Source organism: Malaya genurostris, chromosome 1, assembly GCF_030247185.1.
Source record: "Malaya genurostris strain Urasoe2022 chromosome 1, Malgen_1.1, whole genome shotgun sequence".
NCBI lineage: Eukaryota > Metazoa > Arthropoda > Insecta > Diptera > Culicidae > Malaya > Malaya genurostris.
Window position 1 is genome coordinate 43,267,521 of NC_080570.1, and position 20,281 is coordinate 43,287,801.

The following is a 20,281-nucleotide window of genomic DNA, read 5'->3' on the forward strand; positions in this document are numbered from 1 at the left end:
AGGACTGCTCTCCGTCTAACAAACCAATATAGCCTTGCCAAACCCACTCCCTTCTCAGAGCGACAGTTTCATTGGAGTAAAAAATGATCTGATTAACTTTGATTGAGTTTGGCAGCCGCACAGGATAAACCATTCGTATCTATTACAAAGAGCAGCACATGACGTATTTGCTTTTCAATATTTTCGTTTTACCCAAGATTTCTGTATCGCAAAATCAGTAAATCAAACTCACAAGTTTACGAGTGTTTGATGATAACGGTAAATGGTTGTGCTTTCGTAGCAGGAGTTTAGGAAACTGTATCAGAAAGTGCTCTTGCGAAAATGAGATCAGCAAATGGTAAATATTTTCCAGTCATAAAAAATCTCGTAAAACCAACAGCAAATCTCTATCACCGCTTGAGCTTCGAATTCCAATATCCTTATCACGACCGCGGCGCAGCAACCAGATCCGCCAGTTAACATCGTGTTGGGACGACGCGCTTCAGTGCAGCCAATACTCGTAATGTACATCGCATTCGAGGTCCATATCTTTTTTTCTCTCTCTCCCATTGGAAACATCCTTCCCTTTACAATCTACCCCGACTTGGAAACGTACAGTCGTCCCCGTCCGTGGCTTCCCCCCGGGCTTTCCGACATGCAATCATGTAGGAAAGTGTGTCAAACCCTTTGGATCTGCTCAATTGAAGCCGAAGGTGGCCTACACGATGACTACCCGCAATGCAATGTAGAGTGTTTCACTTTCCTTTGAAGCTCGCGCGGCCCTGCGAATGGCTCCAAGGCTGTGTTTGCTACAGGGAGCAGATTGCGTGATGCAACTGGCCGAAGAAATTGTTTACCTCGTACAGTGCCGTGCGCCGCATGACTGGAGGAAAAAGTTTTCGTCGATGTCTTCGGGGGGAACCTCCTGATAAGGGAGAGATGAATGTGCGTTACGCCTGAAGGACCTCCGCTGGTGGGCACCGGCCCGAGGGTGGGGCCTTTGGTTGGGAGAAAACGACCAGTAGAAATGAGATAGATAGCTTAGGTTAAGGCAGGCAAAACAAGTGTTTTGTCCGTTTCGGTTTCACTGAAAGTTAACTGGCCGTATTAATTATTCATATGCGTTCGCTGCGGAGGGAGCAAAGAACGTTGGCCATCCTGGCGGTGATTGTTTTGGGGTGGTGACGTGAGAGGAATGCCGTTTTCACTTTTAGAGATTTATGAACCGTTCTTCTGTGGGTTGCTTGTTTCGCTGGCCCTGAACCTGAGGGAGCATGTTTTGCCACATCCTTGTCATCGCGTTAAACATTTAACCGTATCCGTAGTTGAAAATTTGTAATATTTGATGAAGTTTACCAAGTTAGCGATTGTTGCAGAAACAATTATTTTTTAATCCCTTTTACATAATTTATTCATCAATATAAAATATTTACGGAACAGTTATTTAGCCTTTCTTTATAGAAAGGATACAGATTTGCTGGAGAAACTGACTGACACTTACCCACAATTTGATCAGGAACACATCTTTGTTTTCTATATAGAGGTGCAAATTAGAAATTCTAGGAAAATATCTGTATAAATGTGGTCAGGTTTCGAACACTTACAGCTCAGTCAATTTTTTTATCAGTTACTAATATTATTTCACCTTTAGGTTGGAAATATTTCTACCTATCGATTTGAACGTATCAAGTATATTATTTTGTTTGCTATAAATCTAAAACAAAAAATTTATGTTGGACCCTATTGCGTCATGTCTTAACAATCCCAGCTGCGATCCTTATGTGACAGCAGAATTAACAAGCAGCATACAACTGCCGAAGCCGCTCTGGACGTTTCTGAACTTCATTAAACGGAACATTTTGGGAACTAGTGAAATAAGAACCGAAATAATGATGGAAGGCACCCTTAACCGAAAAAACTTTATAAGGATAGCGTTTTCTTATAGCACAACGGTCCGTTCGCGACGATGGTTTATATACACTGAAAATCATTTCTATGAATTTTTTAGTAGAATCCACTCATTGTCAAGATCTTCTATAAGCTACCCAAAATTAGGTCATTATCTACTCAAACTTTGACTCGATCATAAAAAATGAGTAAAGCACTTTGTTATGACATAACACTTTGGGCAAACTTACATTTTTCTAAATATTGAGGTCATCACTTGTTACCTAAAATTGGCGAGATGCGCTTTAATTGATTTTGGGTAAGTTTTGACCTATAATTAGGTAGCGGCTGGCAAGAGTGTACGTGGCACATGCCCAAGCAGAGATGTCATTTTAACAGATAAATCTGTATTATACAGATTTTTACAAGCACCTACAGATTTTATACATAATACAGATTTTGTACAGATTTCGTATGTTTAATACAGATTTATACAGATTTTATAAAAAGTACGATTGTTTTTCTTTATTTGACCTAAGCCATAGCTTATGATTTAGTAATAGATATGAGATAAAAGTTTCGTAACCAAAGAACAAAATTTTATTTAATTATTGACACATTGTCGCAAAGCTGATTTACCGGTAGTGACACCTGCCAATGAAAAATGGAACCAAGAAAAGGAGGATTCTGTCGGAAATTTTCATATAGGCAGTAGTGGTTTGCAACATTTTTATCGTTTATTCAATAGTACAATTAGATATCAGCAATCAAAGTGCACTCAGAATAGAAGAAAATCGATTTCAAAGTGATTACTACTACTTTTTTTAGTGTAAACTACGATTAAACATGGAAAATCTTCAGAAATGTGTGAAATTGGGTTAGGTTAGGTTGTTTCGGATCAACATTTTTTTAAACAGAAACCAATGTAATGTTGATTTCTCGAGTACTAGAATGTATAGCGATCGAGTATTATATATTTTGGATACTCTATTTGTTATTTCCAGGTATTTGAAAAATGGTATCAAACCAAGTTTAATGCTCTATTCTGAATAAACGGTAGATTTCGCACAATGAACTAAGATCAACATTACCACCTCAGAGTGAAAATTTTTTCTTCAACTTCTACTATGATTTTTCAAATGAATTTGCCCGTTTTCATAAGAAATCGTTGGAAAGGTGAAGTAATTAGAAATTTTCCTACCGATTTGACAGCTCTTGCTAAAAGTATCATCTCTAAACCAGCAGCGCCTCTACATTTCAGTTTTACGACAATATGCCAATTAAGTTGCGAAAATTGAAAATGTCTTTTTCTTCAAGCAAAATCGAGTTTTTCAAAAACGATTGCGAATTGTTTTTTTATTTGAAGTATTGGCATTTTACCTATAGCTGACGGTATTGATTGTTTCGCTGGGTTCAAGAAGTTCGTAATTCACTACTCCTAAACCCATCAGACACTTATTATTGTCTTTTTCTCAGAACTATTCGATCTTTAACTCGATGTTGATGATTGTCCTGGCGTTATCCATAATTTCTGCGTTTCGGGTTCCCAAATATACTTATTTTTCATCGACCGTTACAGTCTAGCAGCAGTTTTTTTTTCGAAGCGTGAAAGGGGTATTTCGCACTGGGTTTTTCGCCTCCAAAGCTCACGAGCTTTGACGGTTGCAACAAGATCCCCATAAGTCTCAACAAGAACTCGGTACTTTTTTTACCTAATTGAACAATAAAATCATATCTTACCACACAAATGTATTTTTTATAACTCGAAATTCGACATGGTTAACACAAAATAAAAGCATGTTTTTTTCTCGAAATCAGGTAACCATAGAACACGTATTGAAGAGTGGGGTCCAAGAAAAAACGATCGAATAGATTTTATCCGCTATATGTTGACAACAAAACGACACTTTGAACTTACCCATCTATGACTATGACCTTACTTGAATTCGCAGATTAGGCACTGAAATCCCATGTCGACTCAATAACTCAAAGAACTTTGCGCATATTCAAATAGTTTAGCAAAACTCATTATACAGGTCAAAGACTTGGAGGGAGGGGCTGCTGATAGTAATAATTGAAAGAGAAAATATTCAAAAAGATTGCAGATATCTACTAATATTCATCTTCAATCGTAAAATGGTGTTATTATCGCGAAAATTTCGCTTTAGTTGTGAATACAGATATATACAGATTTTGAATATAAAAAGATACAGATTTTCTTAAAAAATATCTGGCATCTCTGTGTCCAAGCGAAACTTAACGCTATAAAAATAATTGCATACAGGCCAAACTTGAACACAAATTTGGCGTAAAGCGATCCAATAGATAAATACGGTTCGTTTAATGGTAAATATAATTGCATACATTCCGGCAACTTAAATCTATATATTTTATAAAAATTATGGCAAATAGTTTATTTTCTTGGTTCGCGTGCTCGATGGTTTTCAAAATTTCAAACTAGGTGAATTGAGAAGGGTTTTTTTTTAAATATTTTATATTTTTTCGCTAAAATTTTTTTTTGTAGTTATATTAATTAATGGAACTAATGAATTAATTAATACTATTAATGAACCTGTGATCAGCTGCCTAAATACTGACTAGCAATAACAGAAAAGAGGAACTCAAAAACAAAGAATAATTTCGCGTAGATTACCCTGGCATTAATGTTTGGAAACTGTATGTAGGTTGAAAAAGTGAGACAAAAACACTACAGCTCCGGATTTGATGCTTTGCCAACAGAGGTGTTTCCAAAGACCATGAATGAATCGACAAAGCTACGGAAATCCTCGATGAATGACATATATCCCGCATTCAAAATACAATTTCCAGCAGCTGACGGACGGATCGGCGCCTGAATGAATACCATTCAAATCAAAACTCCAGCGATAAGAAATGCTTCCGACCGAAAATCCTATTCACAATTGTAACACACAACACAAGCACGCAACACAAATGACAAGATTTATGTTCATTGTCCCTCCCGGTACGTAGCGTCCAACTGATAAGCCGTGCGATGGTCGTAGAACAAAAGCCAGCACTCAATCAAGGAGAGTAACTATGAACAAAGAGTCGAATTTTAATCAGTGAACCGAAATAAATGCCACATCGATTCAATTTCGCAGAGACTCCCCATAGCATTGAGTGTGTAACCCCCAAGTGAAGCATGAACAGATAGTATCGCCGGTTTTTTTATCCTATCAGATGATGATGTATAATAAACAGAGGGTTATGAAAATATAACCCATTTGAAAATAGTATCTCATACCCCGTTGAGATTGTTCCCAAATCAAAAAACAACACAAATGAATTTCATACATGACAAACAGACAGTTCAAAATTATTGTTGTTTGTTGATCTATTATTTGACATATATCCCGGTACAGTTTTTGGTGTAAAGATTACACCACGCAAGGCCGTCCCGACCGATCCGAGCTCTCCGGCACCGATTTTTTTTCTGCTTCGTATAAAGTTGAGCCACACATGTAGCTGTGTGCATGTTTTTAGATTTTCTATTGAACCATAAAAGGTCTGTTCGCACTAGGCCGACACTCTCAGTTTGGTTATGGATTAAATAAAATTATCTAGACTTTGTCACGGTAGATTTCTGATACAAACCTTCAAAGCCGAGATATTCGATGAACAAGTAGAGGTATGCAATTCCGAGCGTTCCAATCTTCAGCAATTCTTCAGTCAGAAAAAGGCGGGTGGGTAATGTCAGAGACATAACTGGATGTCGTGAATACGAAAACAACTGACATGTTCCTTAACACTTCCGAATATCAATTAGTTGTTCAATTGTATGAATTATGCAAGCATTCCCTTTTTTCACATTTTTCGAAAAAACAAAAAAGGCTTCACTTGATCTCGATTACTGTCAGTGGCGTACCGAGGAAATTTGGTGCCCGGGGCAAAAAAGAAGAGTGAGCAAAAAACAAAAATCCGGATATCCGCAAAGATCTTCGGAGGATAAAAAAAGGTGAACCAAAATTCGGAAATCCGCAAAGATCTTCGACAAGTAAAAAAAAACAAGGTCCCAAAGATGACTTTGACGCCCCATTCAAATGTTGCGTCCGGGACGAGGTTTCTTTTTACGTGATTTCGTTTGTAGCTTTTTCACTAATGGGCGGTCCTAACGGCTATAAAAATAGCAGCATATAGAATTTTAATGTCGATTATTTCATTTTGGATTTGCATTTCATCGAAAAAAACTATCAGGATGCTGTACGGGTTTCATTCCTGCCTTTCAGAAGGACCAAATTGTGGAACTCACTACAATATTAAGCACTGTTTGGAACATTGTTCTCGAACGATTTGTTGTACTGCAGCAGATATTTCGTTCTCTTCCTCAGAACGCGTTCTGATTGGCTGGTGTTGACATGGGTCAAATGAAACATGTTTTTCAATAGTGTACTATTGAAATACTCCAATGCTTTGGTATACACGTTTAAGTTGAAAAATTTCGATTCTATTGGTAGTTAGATTATATAAATCCCTTCACAGATCACTGAGCTATGAGCTTTAAAAATACGATAAAAGCAAACGCGCCTTTGATACTCGTTTATACCCAACATTTCAGAAAAGTTCAATTTTGAATTGTTTGAGATTATGTTACACATCTGAAAATTTTATCATAAAATTATGATCATATTTCCGGTGGCATGTAGCACAAATTATGCTGATTCGTTAGATACAACAAGAGATATTCACGATCAAAAACTTATCACTCTCTCAGAGGGTAAATTTTGAAAAGACGCCCCATAGTAAAGTAAGTCGTATTCACGACAAAAAATACAACACGAGCGGTAAACTCAACGAAGCATTCTAAAAATTTCACAGAATATTCTCAACTAAATTTCGAAGGGATTGTCAGGTGGGTTTTTCGATATTCATCACCGTTTCCAAGAAAATTTAATTTGAAAAGGAAAATTATCAAAAAAAACTTACGTCTTCAGCGTACTGTCCTCAGGCCTTAAGGTGAAATGTAGCGTCATAAAATGCGCGCAAAATTTCATCCGCTTCAGCTGAACGAACCGTCGCACAAAGCATACCAAGAAAAACGGACACATAGATACAAGAACTTTTTTCAATGATTGAGCGCAGTGGGTTTACATCTCGTTATTTTGGCTTGTAAAAAACACTGGACGTAATGGATTTTTGAATCCTTCAAACTTTTAATATATGCTAATTCAATCGTTATTGTTAGTGATTACTCTTACACTAGAGCTATAAATCATAAGTAATTATGAATGACTAACATGAGGCTATATGTATGTATATGCCTGAGTTTAGTAGCAAGCATGGATTCTCCTTCAAAAGGACTGGGAGTGCGATGCGGTTTCCTGGTGCTGCTCTCAAAAAAGTATAATTTGAATGTGTTGTTTGATACGTATAGTTAAATTTATTGTTGAAATAGTTATTTTGAGTGACAGTGCAGGTGTGGCAAGTGTGTGCTTAGTAGTGAGAGAGCTATTTATTGAATAATATTGATCCGCGAAACTTAAGATGCTCAAGCGGCGGATACTGTGAATTTGTCGCCCCAAAATTCAACGATGCTAACCTGTTAACCGATCGAAGCGCCGTCTGCATGTCATTGTCGGTGTTGTCGGATTTCTATGGAATGTGTGAAAGTTTACAAGTCGATCGTGTCATTCAGACTGAAGGTCTAGGGTTGGTCTGCAGCGGACCCATTCGCGAGTGTTTTTATTTTATTCTTTCAGTGGTCGTGCTTTATCTCGCGTTACTGACAGCAGAGCGAGCAGGAGAAAAGGGATACTGGTGAGATCGTTCCTTGGAGATATTTTATATTTTTCTCACTCATTATATTTCTCCTGAGTATCGGACTAACAATCCTTCCTTTCCCTCAGTAGCACAGCCTATGGACGTAGCCAGCGTCGTTATTGACCATTCAATAAAAAGTTAGGAGTGAGTGGGTATGTACAGTGAAAATGATTTGCTTCTCCCAAGCTTCATTTTCTTGGTTCATTGTACCTTCTCACTCATTCGGTCAATCACGAAGTGCAACTACGGGCGATCTGCTTCAGCTCAAATGGTGAACCTCTGATGAACTTTTAAACTGTAAACAAATACGCGGCGACTGTCAAAAAAATAGTTTATTTCGTTCATTTTTGTGAGGTTGTGTTATGATCGTGTAAAACCTAATTCAACAACCGATCCCGAATGAATTTCGTCGCCTGTCGGAGTTTAGTGAGAAAAGCGAGCGGAATTCTCAATTCCTGTTGTTTTTCTCCGATTCGGCATGTTGATATTTATTTTAGATGCATAAACGAGTGACTGCATACTCGACAGCCGGCTGTCCGGAGTTTTGTCAATTTCGGAGATTGACTGTTTCGTGCATTATATTGCCAGGACAAAGTAACACATAAAACGATAATACTTTAAAACATTCTTGGTAGCCGGCTACCCAGAGCAATAAACACATGATAACATTATTAAAACATTTACTAACAAAGTATCCTCTCCTGTGATGCATGTGGGAATGCAGAGGATTCCTCGGTTCCTAGTAGCAACATGCATCGAACTAACAATCCTTTCCCTCCCAAGTAGATCTGCATTCGGACGTGGCCGGCGTCGGTATTGATCAGCATGCATGGTTCAATACAGTTTGCACAGTGTGAAACAATGTGTTATTCCCAAACATGTTACTTCAAAAAATCATTTTGCAATCTCAATTGATCCAGATCAATAACGGAGTAGCAACACACGGGCGGTCTCTAATGCTAATGCTAATGCTAAGCATGGATTCTCCTTCAAAAGAACGATTGAAGACGAGATAACATTCAAGTATTTTCGATATCTCGTTCACCAGTCCCTTCCCGCCGATGAGATAGAATTTACGTAAAAGTATTTACTTGACTCGCATGATAGAGCGCGGTCGAATTTACTTATCGAATACATTCAATACCAATATATTCCATTCTAATTGACTTTCATTATCATCTTCGAATAATTAAAAAATATTATTTCTGTTGTGTCAATAGGATCGTAGCACTAGCCATGTAATCGAAGCTATGCTATGAGTCGGCTGCTAAGTCTGTTAAAACAGAAAGGCCAAATTTCTCAAAAGGAATGTAATTCCAAGACTTCCACACCCAGACATTTTCCTGATGCGGATTCAGTATTCTCCCAATACGGTACAATCTAAAATAATTATTTTTAGCATTATAAATAACAGTTACTTAGAAAATAAACGATTTCTTACAATACCCATTTTATTGTATTTAACTCGTTTTTATTTCAACACAAAACCCAATGCTGCATAAATTCGCGTCATTATTTTATATGTAATTTTTGCTCACGATATAATGCCACCGTGCCCACCGTGCATTTCTCACACCACCTCAAAACGAAACAGCAGCGCGCAAGCAATAAAAAAAATACGGAAAAGTTGATGTAAACTTTTTCAAATTTCGGTTGTTTTAGCTAAAATTTTATAATTTTGAGTTGCATTTTCAGATTCTTTGTGAAATTCTGCTACAAACACTACTTTTCTGCTCCAAAATCATCCCCGTGGAACGGAACAGTAACCGTTTATACATTTCAAAAACCAATTACGGCTTGGCAAAGCAAAATTTCAAAATTGTAGCGGAATGCGAAAATCGCGTTTTTGATCAATTATTCAAAAACTAGACCGATTTTCGAAAAACCAAAAACACTTAAGTTTTTTTTTTTCATAAATACGTTTATTTCTTAAGGCAGTTTACATAAGTTTTTCTTCGCCGTAGCATCACTTTTACATAATATTCTTATCCTAATTTAATTCTAACATAGTCACAACGTTTTGCATTTATTAAAACATATTCTCTTATTACTTAAATATCATCTTAGGTAACTCGTCATTAATTATGAAATCTACTCGGAAATATTATTTGAACCAAACGATTAACTTCTATAAATTATAAAATAAGCTGTTATTTTCAGACATTTTGTTAATAATTTCATAAACTGTTTCGAGTTTGTTTGTATCATTACATTATTTTTATTCTAATTTAGCTATTGGTTGAACTCATGGACGCAGCTGGGATCAGAACTAAGTCTTGAAAGGGGCCTTTATTAAATTGAAACTCCAGTTTTCTTTATGAAATGATAAATAAGTTTCATGTATGAAAGGTCACGACAAGCAAGAATGTCTCGAACTGGGATATTGGATAGTCTACCTTGGGTACGCAAAGAATTTATTAGTTGAGATCTGACATCACGATACTCCACGCATGTCCAAACGACATGATCAATATCTCGATAACCTTCGCCACAAGCACAATGATTAGTCTCGGAGAGCCCAATTCGAAGGAGATGTGCATCTAACGTGTAGTGATTGGACATGAGTCTGGACATCACACGAATGAAATCTCTACTCACATCCAGTCCCCTGAACCATGCCTTTGTCGATATTTTCGGAATAATTGAGTGCATCCACCGACCCAGATCATCTTTATCCCAAGAAGCTTGCCAGCTGGCAAGTGTTCTTTGGCGAGACGAGCTATAGAATTCGTTGAAAGCAATTGGTCTCTCATAAATTTCACCCTCAATAGCACCACGTTTGGCTAAAATATCGGCTCTTTCATTGCCAGGAATGGAGCAATGAGCCGGGACCCAGACTATAGTGATTAGATAATTATTGTTCAATATGTCGTTCAGGCACTGTTTTATTTTGCCCAGGAAAAACGGTTCAGTCTTGCCAGTCATGTTTGAGCGAATGGCTTCAATTGCACTCAGACTATCTGTGAAGAGGAAATAATGGTTTGGAGATAATGTGACGATTACACTCAAACTATAATGAACTGCTGCTAACTCTGCTATATAAACAGATGCAGGTTCTTGAAGCCTAAATGAGGCCGAAACATTATTGTTGAACATACCAAACCCTGTCGCTTCTTCAATTCGCGATCCGTCCGTGTAAAACATTTTCTCAGAGTCAATATGCCTGAACTTACTTGAAAATATTTTTGGGATTTCCGTCGAACGTAGATGATCCGGGATTCCACGCACTTCGCGCTGCATGGATGTATCGAAAAATAAAGTTGAGTCAGGGACATTTAGGAGGCTGACACGGATAGGAATATATCTTGAAGGGTTGATTTCCAGTGACATATGGTTAAAATATACTGTCATGAATTTTGTTTGAGATCGAAGCTCGACTAGTCGTTCGAAATTATTAATTACCATGGGATTCAGCACCTCACATCTTATTAGCAGGCGTGATGAAAGCTCCCAAAATCGATCTTTTAATGGAAGAACTCCCGCCAGAACTTCAAGACTCATTGTATGTGTCGAATGCATGCACCCTAAAGCAATTCGCAAACAACGATACTGAATTCGCTCCAGTTTGATAATATGAGAGTTTGCAGCGGAACGAAAGCAAACGCATCCATATTCCATCACTGAAAGTATCGTTGTCTGATACAATTTTATTAGATCTTCCGGATGAGCACCCCACCAAGATCCTGTTATTGTTCGAAGAAAATTTACTCTTTGTTGGCATTTTGTTATCAGAAACCTAATGTGTCCTCCCCACGTGCATTTGGAATCGAACCACACCCCGAGGTATTTAAAAGTTAAAACCTGTTGGATCATTCTTCCCATCATATGGAGCTGAAGCTGCGCGGGATCATGCTTTCTTGAAAAGACGACTAACTCTGTTTTCTCCGCAGAGAATTCGATACCAAGATGAACAGCCCAATCGGACAAGTTATCTAAGGTATCTTGCAATGGTTTATGCAGATCAATAGCTTTGGGTCCAGTAACTGAATCCACGCCATCATCTGCCAATTGTCTTAGTGTACATGGGGTTACTAGACAGCTGTCAATGTCATTTACGTAAAAATTATAGAGGAGCGGACTGAGGCATGAGCCTTGCGGGAGACCCATGTAACTATTTCTGAGTGTTGCCAAATCGCCATGTGAAAAATGCATGTGTTTCTCTGACAAAAGGTTGTGCAAATAATTATTTATAACCGCTGGGAGTCCATTTTGGTGAAGCTTGTCTGAAAGAACATCAATGGAAACTGAATCAAATGCTCCTTTAATGTCTAAAAATACAGATGCCATTTGTTGCTTTTGAGCGAAGGCAATTTGGATGTCAGACGAAAGTAATGCAAGGCAATCATTCGTCCCTTTATTTCTACGGAAGCCAAACTGAGTATCTGACAACAAACCGTTCGTCTCGACCCAAGTGTCGAGACGTCGTAGAATAATTTTTTCGAACAATTTTCTGATGCAGGACAACATCGCAATGGGTCTATATGAGTTGTGATTGGAAGCTGGTTTCCCCGGTTTTTGAATTGCGATAACTTTCACTTGTCTCCAGTCAGGTGGAACAATATTTTGCTCAAGAAACTTGTTGAACAGTTCCAACAAACGTCTTTTTGCGAGGTTGGGCAGATTCTTCACTAAGTTGAATTTAATTCTGTCCAACCCTGGAGCGTTATTGTTACAAGACAAGAGTGCTATAGAAAATTCCATCATTGAAAATGGGTTATTAATAAAACCATTATTTAGAGGAGATTCCCGTATAATGCTCTGTGTAGGAACAGAATCTGGGCAAACTTTCCTAGCAAAGTCAAATATCCATCGGTTCGAGTATTCATCACTCTCATTGCCCACGTTACGATTCCTCATTCGTCTGGCCGTGTTCCAAAGAGTGCTCATTGAGGTATCTCTTGACAAACCTTCGACAAAATGTCTCCAATAGCTACATTTTTTGGCTCGAAGTATGCTCTTGTACTTGGTTTCTAAAACCATAAGTTTTTCAAAATTCTGAGGAGTTCCTCCTCCCCGTTTTAGAAACGTCTTGCAAGCATTTTGTTTTGCGAGTTTAGCCTCTGAGCACTCTTTGTCCCACCAGGGGTTGGGAGGCCTTCTGTTAGTCGTTGGCCCAGGAAAGCGTTTAGTTTGGGATTGTTCTGCTGCCTCCAGAATCGAACAAATGAGGAAGTCATATTCTTCAAGTGGAGGGAGCTCTTCCATTGAATTCAAAATACTAGAGATACTACTTTGGTATTTAATCCAGTCGATATTTTTTGTCAAATCATATGGAATACTAGCGGAAGTAGCAATGCAATTGCTACTGCTAATTGAGATGATGATTGGTAAATGATCGCTACCGTGTAAATCAGGCAGTATTTTCCAGGTGCAATCTAGTCGAATTGATGTTGAGCAAAGAGATAGATCTAATGCACTTGGGCGTGCCGGAGGTCTTGGGATCCGTGTCATGCTACCCATATTTAATACCGTCATGCTAAAATTGTCACAAATGTTTTGTATTAAAGATGATCTGCTATCATTGTAAACGGAACCCCACATCATTCCGTGCGAATTTAAATCCCCCAGAATCAATCGTGGTGCAGGAAGGGCTTCAACCATTTCATTAAGCTGTTGCTGTCCAACTTGTGCTTTTGGAGGAATATAAATCGAAGCTATGCAAATATCTTTGCCTTTAATGTTTATTTGGCAAGCAACAACGTCTATACTAGAAGTTGAAGGGATGTTAAATCTATAAAAGGAACAGCATTTCTTAATTCCCAAAAGCACTCCACCATACGGAGAGTCTCTATCGAGACGTATAATGTTAAAATCATTAAAATTTAAAGCTATGTTTGAAGTAAGCCATGTTTCGCATAAAGCAAATACATCACATTTTTGACTATGCAATAATATTTTAAATGAATCAAGTTTTGGCATGATGCTTCGACAATTCCACTGCAGGACAGTGATTGTATCATTTGCGACGGGTGATAAATTATCCATCAAAAGATACAAAACCTGAGACAATTGGCCATTGAGCTGATAACTGCTTCAAAAAGGTTCTAGCTATTGGAAGGAATGCCATTATGAGGGTCTTTAAGGGTTCAGATATATTGAATGCTGAGAAAATCCATTCAACAATTTCCGAAAACTTCAGTAATCCTGTTGGTGGCTGTGAAATGGAGCCCACTGGATTATTATCTTTTTCTGTACTAGATCCTGGATTGGTTTGTAAATTTGACAAACCAGGAGGCACAGTCTTTGGTTTTGACTTTTTTTGTTTAACACGGGGATCTTTTTTTGAAGATGAAATTTTAGGTGTCTTTTTTGGTAATTTGGAGGAAGACTTCTTTCTCTTAACTGACCCTTGGGTAGTGATAAACGAATTACCTTCACTATTTTCGTCAGAGTCAGAGTCCTCTGGTTCCTCTAGATTTGAAAACCCGTTTTCGGTTTCCAAAGGAGGGACATCAATGACCGTTTTAAGCATTTCTGCATATGTGCGCTTAGACCGTGCTTTTAAAGAAAGCTTAATTTTGTCTTTGTGCACTTTAAATGCAGTGCATACTGAAATATCATCATGAGGACTATTCCCACAATAAATACATTTTTCAATTTCCTTGTTACAATCATTATCTTTATGAGGCCCTTCACACTTAATACATTTTGGTTTATTACTACAGTAAGGAGCTGTGTGGCTGAATTTTTTGCAGTTCGTACAATTCATTACATTTGGAACAAAAAGCCGAACAGGGAGGCGAATTTTATCGACATAGACATGGGACGGCAACGCAGACCCGGCAAATGTCACTCGAAACGAGTCTGATGGGCGATAAACTTTTTTTTCCTCTTCATGAACTACTGAGTACAGTTGTTTGCACTCCAGTATTTTCACACCCTCAAGCATAGAGTTCTTGAAACGACCAACACCATGCTTGAGTAAATCATCTACCGAAAGACTCGCTTCGGTAACAACACCGTCAATTTCGACATCTTTGGAGGGTATGTAAACTTTATACTCTTTATTGAAATGTTCCGAAGAGACAATATCATTCGCGTGTTTCAAATTATTTACCACAACACGAATTTTATCGTTATTTACTTTTATGATCTCTTTGATTGAAGAGTATCGTGATGTCAAACCTTTATTAATTTGAAAAATGTTTAATGGCTTTGATATACGTCTGAAAAAGACTATCCAAGGCCCAGAAGAGCTCTCCTGATATTTTTTCGTTCGTGGGGGTATCGGATTCATGCTAGGATTTACGTCCATGGATTCATCCATTACATTAAAATTTTTAACTAAACTTTAAAATAAAATTTGAAACCAACACTACACAGTACTCAATCAAAAGGAAAAGAAAAAACTTCTACCTTGAAATTGTTGTCTATCTCCGTTGCACTGCCGTGTAGATCCTCGTTGCTCTAGATGTTCTTGTTGGATGTATCTGGACGTTGATACAATGCTGAAGCTCACTGTAGCGATAGAATATGATGTGATGCTACTGCTACCTGACATCCAGCACCACTCGAATTCCGATTTGCTTTCGTCTTCGCCAGCTGTAACCAGCGCAGGTCACCGGTGTATACCTGCGTGTTGTATGGCAGTGGAAAGACCGAGTTGTCTTGTCTCCTTCTTCCTTGTGCTCCGCACCGATATGCTTCTGCACCGAAGTGCCTTCGCACCGGTGTGCCTTTGCACTCTCCTGCTTCTATGTGCCTTTGCACTCTTCCTCTTCGATGTGCCTTTGCACTCTCCTGCTCAGCACTTGTGGCTGTATATTGCGGCCTGGGTAGAGTTTGGGAAACGCCCTTTGTTGTTTCCTTCACCAGCTTGGCCCAGCACTAGGGCTCTCTTATGCAGCACGACTATACGTTTTAACGGCTGCTGCCAACAGGTCTCTATCTGTAGTTCAACCGTTGTCGTATTTAACGCGTGTAAACCAACCAGCGTTATTAAACTGTACGCTTCTATACACAACCTTCTCGGTTGAACGGCTATTACTGAATGAAAAACACTTAAGTTTTCGAAATCAAATTTATCATAACTAAGTATTCTTAGAATTTTGAAATTTTGCTTTGCCGAGCCGTAATTGGTTTTTGAAATGTATAAACGATAACTGTTCCGTTCCACGGGGATGATTTTAGAACTGAAAAGTAGTGTTTGTAGCAGAATTTCACAAAGAATCTGAAAATGCAACTCAATATTGTAAAATTTTAGCTAAAACAATCAAAATTTGAAAAAGTTTACATAAACTTTTCCGCATTTTTTTTATTGCTCGCGCGCTGCTGTTTCGTATTGAGGTGGTGTGAGAAATGCACGGTGGGCACGGTGGCATTATATCGTGAGCAAAAATTACATATAAAATTATGACGCGAATTTATGCAGCATTGGGTTTTGTGTTGAAATAAAAACGAGTTGAATACAATAAAATGGGTATTATAAGAAATTGTTTATTTTCTAAGTAACTGTCATTTATAATGCTAATAATGTCCAATTCTGTTGAGTTCAATGCATTGATGTTGCTGAAGCAATAAAGCCTGGCTGTGTGATATCATATAACAGGTATTATTTTAGATTGTAGCAATTTTTATAGCAAAACTATAACTTCATCATTGACAAGCTACTGAATGAAATACAAACCAAGTATCACAAACCAATGTGATAAACATTGATAAACAAGAGGCATATACATGGTTAGCAAGTTGGTCAATACATATACATATAACCTCATGTTAGTCATTCATAATTACTTATGATTTATAGCTCTAGTGTAAGAGTAATTACTAATAATAACGATTGAATTAGCATATATTCAAAGTGTGAAGGATTCAAAAATCCCTTACGTCCAGTCTTTTTTACAAGCCAAAATAACGAGAGGTAAGCCCACTGCGCTCAATCATTGGAAAAAGTTCTTGTTTCTATGTGTCCGTTTTTCTTGGTATGCTTTGTGCGACGGTTCGTTCAACTGAAGCGGATAAAATTTTGCGCGCATTTTATGACGCTACATTTCACCTTAAGGCGATCATTGATCAAATATTCCAAAACAAGACAGAATTTTGAAAATCCAAAATCATTTAAGTTTTAGCAATTAAATTTATCAGAACTAAGTATTCTTTGAATTTTGAAATTGTGCTTTGGTGAGCCGTAATTGGTTTTTGAAATGTATAAACGATTACGGTTCCATTCCACGGGGACGATTTTAGAGCCGAAAAACAAAGTTTGAAACCAACATTTCACAAAATATTCTGAAGATTCTGAACTCAAAATATAAAACTTTAGCCGAAATAATCGAAATTTTATAAAGTTTCAAGTGACTTTCATAAACTTTTCATCATTTTCTTTATCGGCTTGCGTGCTGTTGTTTCGTATGATGGTGGTGAGAGAAATGCACAGTGGGTTTAGTGGTGTTGTATCTTGAGCAAAAATTACATATAAAAAATGACACGAATTTATGCATTGGGTTTTGTGTTGAAAATAACATCGACATGAAAACTATAAAATTGGTGTTATAATTTTTATTAAACATTGAAACATTGAAGCATTGAAACATTGGACTACATTTCACCTTGCTATGAACAAGGGTGGCAAAAACTCACTCATAAGATTCGATTTTTTCTTTTCATCAGCTCACCTCATGATTTACGATGCAATCCGTAAAATGATGGTAAAGATGAAACTCATCGCTGATCTAAACAAACACACTCACCTATACAGAGAACCACTGACATCATATTATGATGGTATTGATGGTTCTCAGTTTTGATTTCATAGCATTCAACTGTGAGTACTGAGTTTGGCATAACAGTACCGAGCTACACCGGTGAGTGTATGCTTAAATAACAGAGCTGCCAACACATCCCAGATTTTGTTTTTGTTGGTACTCAAAACGAGCACGAGCATTAATGTACGAAAACAAAAGTCGAACCGTAGCGTTATGTATACCATAAACGATTGAATTTCATGTCTCGAGCTAAACACAACTGGCTACTGAGCCGAATGCGTTTTCCAGCATACGATAACATGTCTTGAGAATTGGATTGAAATGACAATGATTCGAACATTGGCCGCCCATGGCAACTCTGGTGGATGGGGAATACAAGCGAGACAGTGGGCCGTATGAATAAAACGTAGCATGCTTGAATTTCGGTAGTAAATGCTACATGTGGATCACGTTCCTGTTAAAAGCAGAGACTTTACTACACAACAACGTTCGAACATGTAGTATTTATTACAATTTTTCGGTAGGTAGCTCCAGAGGTTGCTACTCGTGTGTTTGCTGATGAAGTGAAGTAGAAAAATTAAAACCAAACCAAACGTGTTATGGTTAACATGTCATAAGAATCTGATTCAATGGGCCGTATGAATAAAATGTAGTAAAGTCTGTTGTTTGTAGTATCTTCTCAAAAACATAGTCCACAGAGTAAAATACGTTTGGTTTGGTTTTAATTTTTCTACTTCACTTCATCAGCAAACACACGAGTAGCAACCTCTGGAGCTACCTACCGAAAAATTGTAGTAAATACTACATGTTCGAACGTTGTTGTGTAGTAAAGTCTCTGCTTTTGAAAGGAACGTGATCCACATGTAGCATTTACTACCGAAATTCAAGCATGCTACGTTTTATTCATACGGCCCAATGTGTTGATGTACAACGTCGTCTCGCAGTGGGTTCTAATCAGTCCCCTGCTATGACGTCATGAAACTGTGGCCAGCATCATTCTGCTAAAGCCAAAACAATGAAGAAGAATGGCTAACAAAAAAATGGATATTACAAACTACTTGTTTGTTCAGTAACCTTTACATTACTTCCCCGCAAATTATCGATCAGAATATCACTACGATAAGAAAATTAAGATTATACTCGAATTGAAACGCTCGAATGTTTGTTTACCATACTCTGAGCGCTCTGATTGCCCACCAAATGCCCCAGATGTTGGCTACGATAGCAATTGCTGGAGTGCCCTATCTTTGTCACCGGGCTGGTTCTAATATTTGATGTGCACTCAGCGCTCATCTGCTGATTGCTTGACACTACGATGTTGAGACGATGTTTTTTCTACACAAATGGTTACCCAGTTACTCAACTTGCTCAGCGATGCTTCTGTAACAGATTTGCAGGTGAGCTGAACTCGGTGATGATGAAGTACGGAGTTGATTATTGCCAGCACTGACTATGAATATAACGGTACAAAAGTGGTTAAATCCCACTATCAGTACATTAGGGCTAACAATGTAATTTCGTCGGATGTAACACAAATACAAATCCAAATGAACAGAGTGTGTTCTTGGTTCTCGGGATTGATTTTGACAAGAAAACTCAAATCTTTGTCTTGCGAATTATGATCGATCAAATAAAGCTCTCACACTCAAATGGACTATAACAATAAAATATTATGACACTTAATAGAACTGTTTCATTCAAAACATCGGTGATTCAAAATTTTGGTTGGATTGTTCCACATCAATAGCTCGAATAACCTCGAGAGGCTGAACCTTGTAGGTTTTAAACAAAGTATCACACACCTTTGGGTTGAAGTATTAGTTTCTCTCAAAAATGTCTAATTTAAATGTGTATCAAACAACTTATAGTAAAATAATTAGGCGAAACAGTTATTTTGAGCGATAGTGTAGCTGTGGCAAATGGTGTTGATTAGTGAAAAGTATTAAAAGTGTTGACTCGCGAATCTAAGAATGTGAATTTACCGCGCAAAATCTAACGATGTTAACCGATCGAAGCGCCAACTGCACTTCATGGTCGGCGTTATCAGATTCAAGCATAACGAAAATAGATTGCGGTCGTTGTGTCAAGGAAATAAAATCTGAAGAAGATTCAATAGAAATTTCATATGAAATGTGTGAAAATAGTCAATCCTGTGGTTCTGACCGAAAATTTAAAATTGATCTGCAGCAAACCCAACCTTGAATGTTTTTTTTTATTTTTTTCAGTAGTAGTGTGTCATCTTTCGGCCACCATGTTTTGTTCACAGCAATGCGATTCAGCAGAAACAGGATACTGGCGAGATCCTTCCTTACATATATTTCATATTTTTATTATTTATTTTATGCCTTATTTTATTTCTCTTTACTAAAAATCGGACCAGACTAAACTTCGTCGACTACTCGGGAAACGTTTAACCAATGCATCTATTTTTCTTCGAGATATCGACATTACTCCGTATCGCTTAAGGCGTGATATCTTGACGTAACAATGTTTGGCTGTGTATTAAAAATAACAGAACACAAAGAATTAAATATATGAATTGATCGTGAATCTCCCGACAGCTTGCTGTCCGGACTTTTACGAGTTTTGGAAGGAGTTTCGTATTTAAGTAGGATGCACATATTAACACAAGCCACGATAACGGTTGGATTGTATTCTCGGTAGCCGGCTACCCAGAGCACTACACATGAAAATATAATTAAAAAAAATACTAACAAACAAGCTCACACAGGACGTATCATGTAGAAATGCAGAGGATTCCTCGGTTTCTAGTAGCAACATGTATTCAACTAACAATCCTTCCTTCCCAAGTAGATCTGCATTCGGACGTGGGCGGTATTCGGTATTGATCAGTATGATACTACATGCTATTCCCAAGCAAGTTATTTCAGGAAAACATTTCGCAAGCTTAATTGGATCGATAACGGAGT